The sequence below is a fragment of the Phyllobates terribilis genome, unplaced genomic scaffold (genome assembly GCF_046119375.1).
Source record: "Phyllobates terribilis strain yellow unplaced genomic scaffold, ASM4611937v1 Scaffold_7800__1_contigs__length_35347, whole genome shotgun sequence".
Lineage (NCBI taxonomy): Eukaryota > Metazoa > Chordata > Amphibia > Anura > Dendrobatidae > Phyllobates > Phyllobates terribilis.
The window spans coordinates 11,096-21,266 of NW_027370540.1; the positions used below are offsets into that span (position 1 = coordinate 11,096).

Below are 10,171 nucleotides of genomic sequence, written 5' to 3' on the forward strand. Positions count from 1 at the left end.
TGCGTGACAGGATTGCTAACATGCACATCAAGTATCTGATTAAAAATAGAAGAAAACCTATAACCATGCATTTGAAACAAGAAATTCAATTTCAACAATAAAATGGTTAAAGTTTAAACATTTATTAAACAGATACCCACGTACTATTTGGAGAATTACCAGAAGAAACCTATATTTTCATGACCGCTCACTATATGTGGTTGATTACTAACACAACTTTCCTATACGACATCTTCAAATCATCAAGAGCGACATTCTTTAACACACTTCAAAAGAGTCTGTAATAACCTCCTTAAGTTTCAATTTGATCTCTAAAATTCATTTCACAATCAATAAATTTAGAATTGAAACAGTACAATTTGTTAGGTCAAAGGTATAATCTTACCTGAACTAAATCTCCCAGCCTGATTCACTTTGTCACCTCTTTTTCTTGTCTCCGGCAAATCTGAAAAATAGAATCTAAAAAAGAGTATGAAAATTCCAAGAAGATAAATAAAACCCTAAAACTTAAAAGAAGACTAAATCACGAACTGGAAATAGATTTTAAATCTTTGATGATCCAGTAGCGGACTATTGATTCCTAAAGTTGAGAAAGGACGAAGGTTAAAAGTGTCTTACTTTCTCTTCTTGTCTCCTTTTGGTCAGTTTAAGGGGATAGAGTATGTCATGTGAATGGAGAGAAAACACGTTATACAATTGACTAAAGAGGAAAAAATGGAATGCATATAGTGTAGTAGGAAATAAATTTTGTGTGAACGTATTAATTTAGATCGTTACTTACTGTGAGGGGTTATATTTTGTTGGACTTTAAGAGAGATAAGTTTTAGTTAAATCTGATCATAATTAACGAGTCAAAAAATAAATTTTGTGTGAACGTATTAATTTAGAGCGTTACTTAGTGTGAAGTGTTATATTTTTTAGGATTTTGAGAGATATGCATTTTAGTTAAATTTGATCATATTAATGAGTCAATGTATGGTGTAGTTAGGAAATAAATTTTGTGTGAGCGTGTTAGTTTAAAGCGTTACTTAGTGTGAGTGGTTATATTTTTTTAAGATTTTAAGAGCTATAAATTTTAGTTAAATTTGATCATTATTAACGAGTCAAAAAAATAAATTTTATATAAACGTATTGATTTAGAACGTTACTTAATGTGAATGATTATATTTTTTAGGATTTTAAGAGATATAAATTTAAGTCAAATTTAATCATAATTAATGAGTAAAAAAACTTGACTTTACAAGTCTTGTGATGTATTTTAACAACACTCAAATACTGAATGATCCGTTCTTATTTTTGTGATAAATTCTAGTAAATTAAACCGATAATATGATAGTCGTGTATGTGCGCATTTATTTTGATGTATAACATATACAAGCCTATTATATTAGGAAAAGTATCGGGTAATAATACATTTATAAAGTGATAAAAAAGAATGAATCTCAGTCGTTGATTTATTGTCAGCTGTCCACAATCTAACGGCCGGTACTGCGCGCGTGGGTGAAACATTTTTTTCCCTTTTCCTTTTCGCTTTTTTTCTTCCTCCTGATTTTGTTGGTGAACGTCTTTCAGTACATTGATGAACATTTAGTATTAAATTGATGAACATATAGCTTAACATTGATGAACATTAACTCTAAAATGTTTGATGAACATTCATCTCAATAATAGTGAACATATAGATCACAACTGATGAACATATTTTGAACACATAGAGCATGGACTGTAGCCGGGGTTGCCAGCGTGGACAAGTGCGCGTCCCCGGCTGTTAGATCAAGCACAAACCAACAGCCCAAATTCATTCTTTTTTGTTATTTAGTGATTTATTATCACCAGATTCAGACCTATTATATTATATCTTCTTTCTTTTCTCAAATGTCATTGATGTCGAACAATTCAAATATGCAAATGGTACGAGCTTTGAACGACGCTTTATAACATACAGTATGGATAGATTAATTAATTATAAAACAAATGATATACTATTATAAGCTAAAATCAGAGTATTGGATGATTAAATAAATGAGAATCTCTGGCAAGGCAACGGTTACATGACGTCTTATATGATGTATGAATGGAATATAATACACAGTAAACCTGGTAGATTCCTTGGCGTTTTAAGCTGCACCACCATGCAAATGACATTCGTGGGTCTCACTTTTTCACTCAACTCTTTAGCCCTCTTAATTATGAATCATAAAGATACAAAAGAAGAAGAAAATAGTGGTAGATTAAGTGTTTCAAAATTTGAAGTTCTATAGATATATACTCTCCCGACAGCTTCCAAATGAGTATATACACACTGTCACTAAATTTTGTTTGGCTTTACTTCTTAATCACAGTGGGACTAGTTGGTGGTGAAATTATGATCGAATACAGTTGGATAACTGGTTCAAATGAAATGACAAATTAAAAGCTGTAAATTTGTGATTCATACATGATATGGTTCTTATTATATTTTAATTGAAAATGTAATTAATCCGTTACCTATTTTAATTAATTAAATAAAACGAAAACTATTGGATCATGCTCTTGTTAAAAACTGAGATTCAGTTAAACTCATACCTTATACGAAAACCAGACCCGTCTACTGGACTTAAGTGATCCGGTTTCAAAAGTTAGACGAATAGAACAACAATTATTAGAGACTTAACAGAAAGATATGTTATTTTTTATTAATAAATACCAATGTTCATTTAACCGCTAGAATTATGTAGTAATAAAATAAACTAAACCACCAATATTATTTAAAAACCAGTATCCTTCTAGCATTATTTGATACAAATTTGTCTACGAGCTCCTCAAATTTTTAATTTTTTCCAAAAGCTCTTCTACTAGTAAGTGAAGGAATTGCATTATCTATAATATATAAGAAATAATTTGTTCAAAATAAGTCCTCACTAGTTTTTTCCCTGATTAGGTGCATCCAGAACCTTATTAAATTGTTTTTTCCTTCTAATTTCACGCCTTTGAGGAAAAACTTGATCAACATCCATTTTATTTGCAATTTCTTTTGCTTGCTCTAAGGCATTTTGAAAATCATATTCTCTCGATCTATTAAAAAGGAGACTAGACCTTTTACTTTCTTAATAGCAATGTCAATCAACATATTCTTGGATTGGAAATCTTTACTAACATGATTGATAGCTTCCAATATTTCAAACCAAATAACTGAAGAGACGATAAACTCAAATTTACCAAGTTCATTTTGTGCCAACGATTTGGCTTCACTTCTGATTTTGAATCATTATCTACATCAACCACTTGAAGTAAAGCTTCTCTAACTTCTAAATTTGGTACCTAATAGCTCTTAGACTTTCAACATGACTCTCCCAACGAGTTGAAGACAATGGTTTCAAAGTCAAGTCTTTTACATTGTTCGTCAAAATCTGCCATCTCTTATTAGAATTTGCAAAAATTGTATGAATTCGTTGAATAATTCCAAAAAAATCTCTAGCCTTACCACATGAATTGGCCATGTCACATAATGTTAAACTAAGACTATGAGAAGTACAAGATGTATGACATTCTCTAGGATTTATATCCATTAATCTTCTTTGTACACCACTATGCTCTCCTTTCATGTTTGATCCATTATCATATGATTGCCCTCTAATATTATCAATATCAAGATCAAGAGAATTCAACTCAAATTTCAAAACCTCAAATAGTCCTTGACCAGTAGTATCATTCACACTTAAAAAACCCAAAAAGGACTCTTCGATAAAGACAATATTTGAAGAGACATCCACATACCTTAAGATCATAGACATTTGTTCTTGATGACTTATATCAGGAGTACAATCAAGAATCACAGAAAAATACTTAGCTTGTTTTATTTTTCTAATAATTTCATTTTTAATTGCCGAGGAAAGCAAAAGTACAATTTCATTTTGGATAGTATGGCCAAGATAATGAAAATGAATCTCATCACTAGTAATACGACGAACATGCTCTTCCGTAATCGGATCAAACTCAGCCAACATTTCAATCAAGCCTAAATTTTTTTTATTATTACTTTGATACAATTTTCTATTACTACCATGAAATGCAAGATTGTGTTTAGCAAGGAATTTCACAATTGAAATAATTCTCACCAAGACTTTCTTCCCAATGATCTTTTTCTTTCTGAAGCTGACTTTGAACTACTTTATCAAATGTTTGATTCTTTTGGAGCCTCATGCACAAATCATACCAAGTATCCATATTTCTAACATGCTCTAAACTTGTTTCATGCTCTTTAAACCTAATGCTAAGGTGTGACCAATCACTTAAACCCTCATTTGACAATTGACCTCTTTTTATCATTTTTTCTAGAAATTTTACGGCAAAAGAAAAATAACCTATCAAGCTCGTTTGAATACACAAGCCAATCTCTATCCATTTTTTCACGATTTGGTAAAACTCTAGTGTAGCAAGTTGCCGAAAATCTTTTGGAATACTTATCTTTAGGACCTTTTTGAACTAAACTTCTTTTTGGATCCTCAACAACAAGAATATCAAGCATTTTAGAATCAAGAGAATCCCAAATTCTAGGGTCAAAGATATCAACTCTAGGTAAACAACCATCCAAATCATCCTTATTTTGCAAACTAGGCACATTAGGTAAACTAGTGTCCAGATTATCAACTTGATTGAAATTAGCATCGTCATTTACACAATCAACATCAGCATCTAGTTCATCATCAGATTTAGTGTTGTGAAGATTAGTATGAATTTCATCAACACAATCATCATTCACATCAAGATCATTACAATCAACATTCAAATTATCATTGCAATTTTCAGAACTAACTTCCTTGGTAAAAAATTTATCTAGTGCTCCTCTTTGAGATTAAATTAAATTCATAACTCTCCACTAGTACAAAATAAGCCTTACACAACGGTTAAAAAAGGGTACAGACAAAGGTTTTGAACCGTGGTCTATGCAAGCGCGGTCTTTGTGAAGACAACGGTTCAAACCTAAGACAACGTTTGTAATAGACAACGGTTATAGCCGTTATGCAAGTAATTTGAACCGTTGTGTAATCTATTTAAATATATATTTAAATATTTTATAAATCGTTTAAACCGTTGTCTAAGTTAATTTGAACCATTGTCTAAAGTATTTGGCAACTGTTGTCTATGTCCGTTGGCTAGAAAACACGTTGTCTAAATTCGTTTAACAGTTGTCTAAGTTCGTTTAACCATTGTCTAAGGCCGTTTATGCGTTGTAATTGTTAGTTTGAAATTCAGAACAATCTATATTTAATAGTTGTCTTTTATGAAATATATGTTGTCTACGCTAATTACAAAAGTATTGACAACGAGTAATTTAACCGTTGTCTAACACCATCCATATTTCCAATTTAATATTAATTTATAATTATACATATGCCATCAACGAATTATTTAATTAATAGAAACAAAAATTAAATTTAAGCCACATATGAAACAATAACTAAAATATATTAATTTGAATAATATGAAATGTTGATCCTTAACACAAGCAACTAATTTTGTGTGTGTGTTTAGAACAAAAAAAAAACTACATCGATACTAAAAGTAGCTAGCTATCTTTTTGTCATAAGCTACTCTCGTAATGACATCGTTCTACCTGCAAAAGAAAGAAATAAATCAAGCAAATGGATAAATCTATATGTATATATCAGTAGCAAATTAATATATAAAAGATAATACTCAACGAAGATCACTCACGTACCAATCAAGATATGCTCAACGAACTCTACCCATTCCTCTCTCAATAGATCAAGTTGGTTGGAGATGTTCATAACTGGATCGGTCACCTTATTTGCTGGTATTGATACCTAAGAAAACGTGCTACTCCGTTGGCCCTAATGTTGTCTTTTTGCCCACTCACAAGCCAGATTTTTTGTAATTTGGTTCATTGCAGCTGAAAAAAGTAATGTAAAGCTTAGATTAAGTACAAAGTACAAACCATTGGTTCAAGGCTTATAAAGAGAGATTTGATACCTTTACTAGCTGCATAAAAGGGAGCTTGTTCCCAGACTCAAAACACCAACCACAAATGATATGGAGATGATGATTCCAGTTGGCATAAACATCTTAATGTAGCAAAATGGAAGTGAAGTGAATTATTACTTACCACTAGAATACAGAGGACAAAGCCAATTAAGGCCATCACAAGACTTGCAACGGATCAAACAACAAAGGTTATGCCAACAATCACTACAAAATGTTGCACTAGTACTAAAGCATGATATAGACGTATTACCGAAAAAGGGAATGATGAAAGCAACACAGACTGTTGAGAACACGAGAGAAGTCCTAAGAAGGGCGAAACACCAACACTGACTGGCGATATTGGCAGGGAGTAGCTCTTCTATACTTCTTGCCAAGGGGTTCAGTAGCAAAGCGTAATTCGTGAATGGGTTAATAACCTATGAATCATATAAGAAAGAAGTTCAATAAACAAACAAGACTAAATCTGTATGTTGATCATTAGAGAGCTATTGACTCACGGTAGTCCAAATGGCAATGTGTGACACGACTGAGTCTTTTGGAATATTGAGAGTAATATGTGATAATGTAGCCTCATCGAATATCAGATATCCCATGACGGCGACACTTCCATACAGAATCATACACAGAACAAAGCTGTGGAGGAAGAAAAAACTTGTATTAGAAAATTATAATATTTGATGTATATAAGTAGATGAGTTAGTACCATATGATCAATGCTGAAGTGAATTTGGTTTTATCAGCTCAGATTGGTATATATTGGGGAGACGGAGTGGCCTGAGTAGCAAAATCCATACACATTAATTACAAACGGAATTCCGCTCCAATTGACAGCTTTTCCGGTGTGGTGGAAGCCGACATCGCTTATAGTTCCGAGTGTGAGTACGCAGATAACAATTATGATTGTGGCTACTACTCCGCCCGCTGTGAAGGAGAAAAAAAACAGAATTCAAAGCGAGTTACTATGTGATCTTAATGAAATTACCTGAGAGGTAAGAAATAAGACGCAGATCATTCATCCAAAAAGTTGGTAAGACGATAAATGCAGTTAGTATCGTAAACAGGTGCATAGAGTCGAGGTGGAAGTAGTCGAAATCCAACGCTGTTCCGGGGAATAAACGGGAAAGATTGTCTCCCTCCAAAATGACGAACTCCACACAGTATGACTGAAATCACAGGAAAGAAAAAAGGTAAAATGCTTAAGTATTGGGATATAAACTTTGAGCAATCTAAAAGGAGAAGAGAGACAGTGGACTTATATATAGCTCCACATAAAGAACATTCTGCAGTAACAATGTAATCAAAATATTAAAGATCAAAAACTGTTAACACTAAAATAAGGAGTTCTATAAAAAGGACATAAGGAGTTCTAAAATAAGGAGCCTGTTGCCAAACTCTTTTGAAGAGGGTGGGATAGCTGGCATAGATGATAGGTAGAGTCAAAGTTTGTTGACATTCTTTGTGCATATTCATCAGTTGTGTAATCCAAAGTTGCTTTCCTGAAGTTTGTCCCAGCATTGTTTACCCGCAAGTGCAAGTAATGCAATGAACAATGAAGGTTGCAAGCTAAGCAGATAAAAAAATCATACAATTTCAGTTGAAATCACAACTTTAAGACTAGTATAAAATCATAGCGAAACAAAACTACTCAGATTTAGATTATCAGATTGTTATGATTCAACATACAGTGGGTCAGTATTCAACTTACAAGTATGTTGAGCTTGCCAGAGAAAATAGAAGAGACTTCCTTCATTAATTTCTGGCGTTGATCACGACAAGATACATTGCAAACAGATCCAGAGACAGAAAAGCCCTTCGCTCGCCACTCCTGTAAGCACTTGCTAAGTTCCTCTTCCTTCCTTGAACACAAATGAACTGTAGCACCCAATCTGGCGAGCTCCTCCACCACCGCATGCCTGTAAACTTTAAGGAAGACAAGATCTTCCATTGTTGAACCAGTTAAGGGCATATCGAGATGAAATTCATGCCTACAAATAAGCTTAACGCAAGATCTTCCATTGTTGAAGATGACCAACTCAAGAAAAATCGAACACAAAACGTTAGACGACATCAACGATTTCGCTCTGATAGAATGATCATCATCGGCCAATTCCGCCTCCTCGAGTCCCATATTGCCAATTTCTCGATTGCGAAACAAGCAGAAACACTAAAATTAGAACTGTTTCAAATTCCAACTTTAGAAAAATCACAAATTGATAAATGCAAGGCGGTTCTCGTTTGTTGCGTGCGATTTGAGTTAACTTAGAAATGGGATCGTATTTAGGATCGATGGAATTGATGAAAGTAATAAAGCTATAGGTAGCAGAAGGATTGGGGGTGGATTTGGGGTTGGAGGGTCCTCGATAAGATGAAGTAGTTATCTAGACAAGCCAAAGTTTAATTCATGGGAAAAAAGTTTATCAACCACAAACAGTAGTTATCTAGACAAGCCAGAGTTTAATTCATGGGATTTTTATTATCAACCACAACGGTTTATATAAACCGTGATCCGTGTAATTTTTTAGCTACGACAACGATTGTGACAATAACCGTTGTCTTTTGTTCTAAAATCCATAACATAGACAACAGTTGTGAAAATAACCATTGTCTTTTGTTCTAAAACCCATAACATAGACAACGGTTATGTAAAAAACCGTTATCCGTGTTGTAAAGATCATAAAAAAATGCAATTGGATAACACTATTTTTTGAACCGTTTTCTATAAGGCGTTTTCTATGGACCATTTTGTACTAGTGCTTTGTCTTTTTTATGCTTAAAACTTCCGGACTCATATTTTCTATTTGAAGGCATAGCTAAAATAAAACAAATTTAAGCTTGACAAAGATGAAGGAAGGAGCAAAACAAGTTGAGAAATTCTTCAAATTCCAGAATTATTGAACCTCTTCAAGAATTATTTATCTTTTCTTGTTCATTATTTCATAAACCAGTTAACCTGCTTATACATATAAAATAAAGACATTTAGTAATTGAGATAGTAGAGTAAATTTTTTAAATATAGCTATGAAGGATAAATTCACCAGGGGCGTTGGTTGACAGTTGCACTTGCAGCAACTTGAAGCCAAAATTGGATTCCAATCATTTTCCAATTGAAAACAAATTGAAGACAATGTGCTAAAAATAAATGGAAGACCAATTTTTATAGTTCACCCAATTAAAAAAAACAGATTAGAATTTGATAGAAGGTTGATTTGGATGAAAATCAAAGACTAAAGGTGAGGGAGCAAGAGAATTACAAGTGCGTTCGTATTTTGTTGCTGTATTGTTCTTGGTTTATATAGGGGAAGAATGGAAGACGAATTATTGAAGCAGGAGGCCAAAAGACGAAGCATCTCAAGAGTTGGTCCAATCCCATGAAAGAATCCTTAATAACAATCTTGAAATTTGATTTGAGAGCTACGTTGGAAGAAGAAGAGATGCGTTGGAAGGAGAAGGCAATTAAGAGGATAGAAAAAGAATTTTACCTAACCCTAATAGTATAATAGAAACACGGGGCTCTAATTAATTTGGGGCCCTGTTCTGATGGGCCGAATTGAACAGGCCCATCAACGGCCCTGGCGAAAACAAGAGAAACAATGTTAATACAAGCTTTACTTGATAGTGAGAACTTTTCACTTTTAAAAGTTCGACTAAAAGTCACTACCTTCTTCTTGTATTGTCTCTAAGCGGTTATAATGAAACTAGAAATACTTTCTACACTCTAGTTTTTCTCTCACACTTGAATCCTTCTTACAACACTCAAAAACTACATTTTACGCTCAAATTAAAAAGAGAGAATAAAATGAACTTGTTCTTAATCCATCTATTCCTCTTTGCTATTTATAGACTAACTCTAGTTTACCTTTTCTATGAAGAGTCGGTCTAGTCATGCCAGCGAGACGTTGGTCAACAAAATTCTCTTTCTTAATGTTGCAATGGCTAAATCAACTTATTGATCACGCTTTGTGCAAGCTACATGTGTAGGGTAGATAAACTTTGGTTGCAACTAGCGCTACCTGCATCTTGATCTTAGTCGTGCTCTGTTTATCTTCATGCTCTACCTTTATGTGTTGTGCACGTGCTTAATTCATTCTCTATTTGATTCTGATCCAAGCGACTCTCTTAAGCTCTTAGCCACTCATTTATGATTCAAGCTGGTTATCTCAGTTCCTATAATCATGTAAAACTTAAT

The 10,171-nt window shown here is 33.3% G+C and overlaps 1 pseudogene; it reads right to left on the bottom strand.

The window, feature by feature from the left end:
- Nucleotides 1-2,475: 2,475 nt before the first annotated feature.
- On the bottom strand, nt 2,476-5,339 carry LOC141251830 (zinc finger MYM-type protein 1-like; annotated as a pseudogene).
- Nucleotides 5,340-10,171: the final 4,832 nt, after the last annotated feature.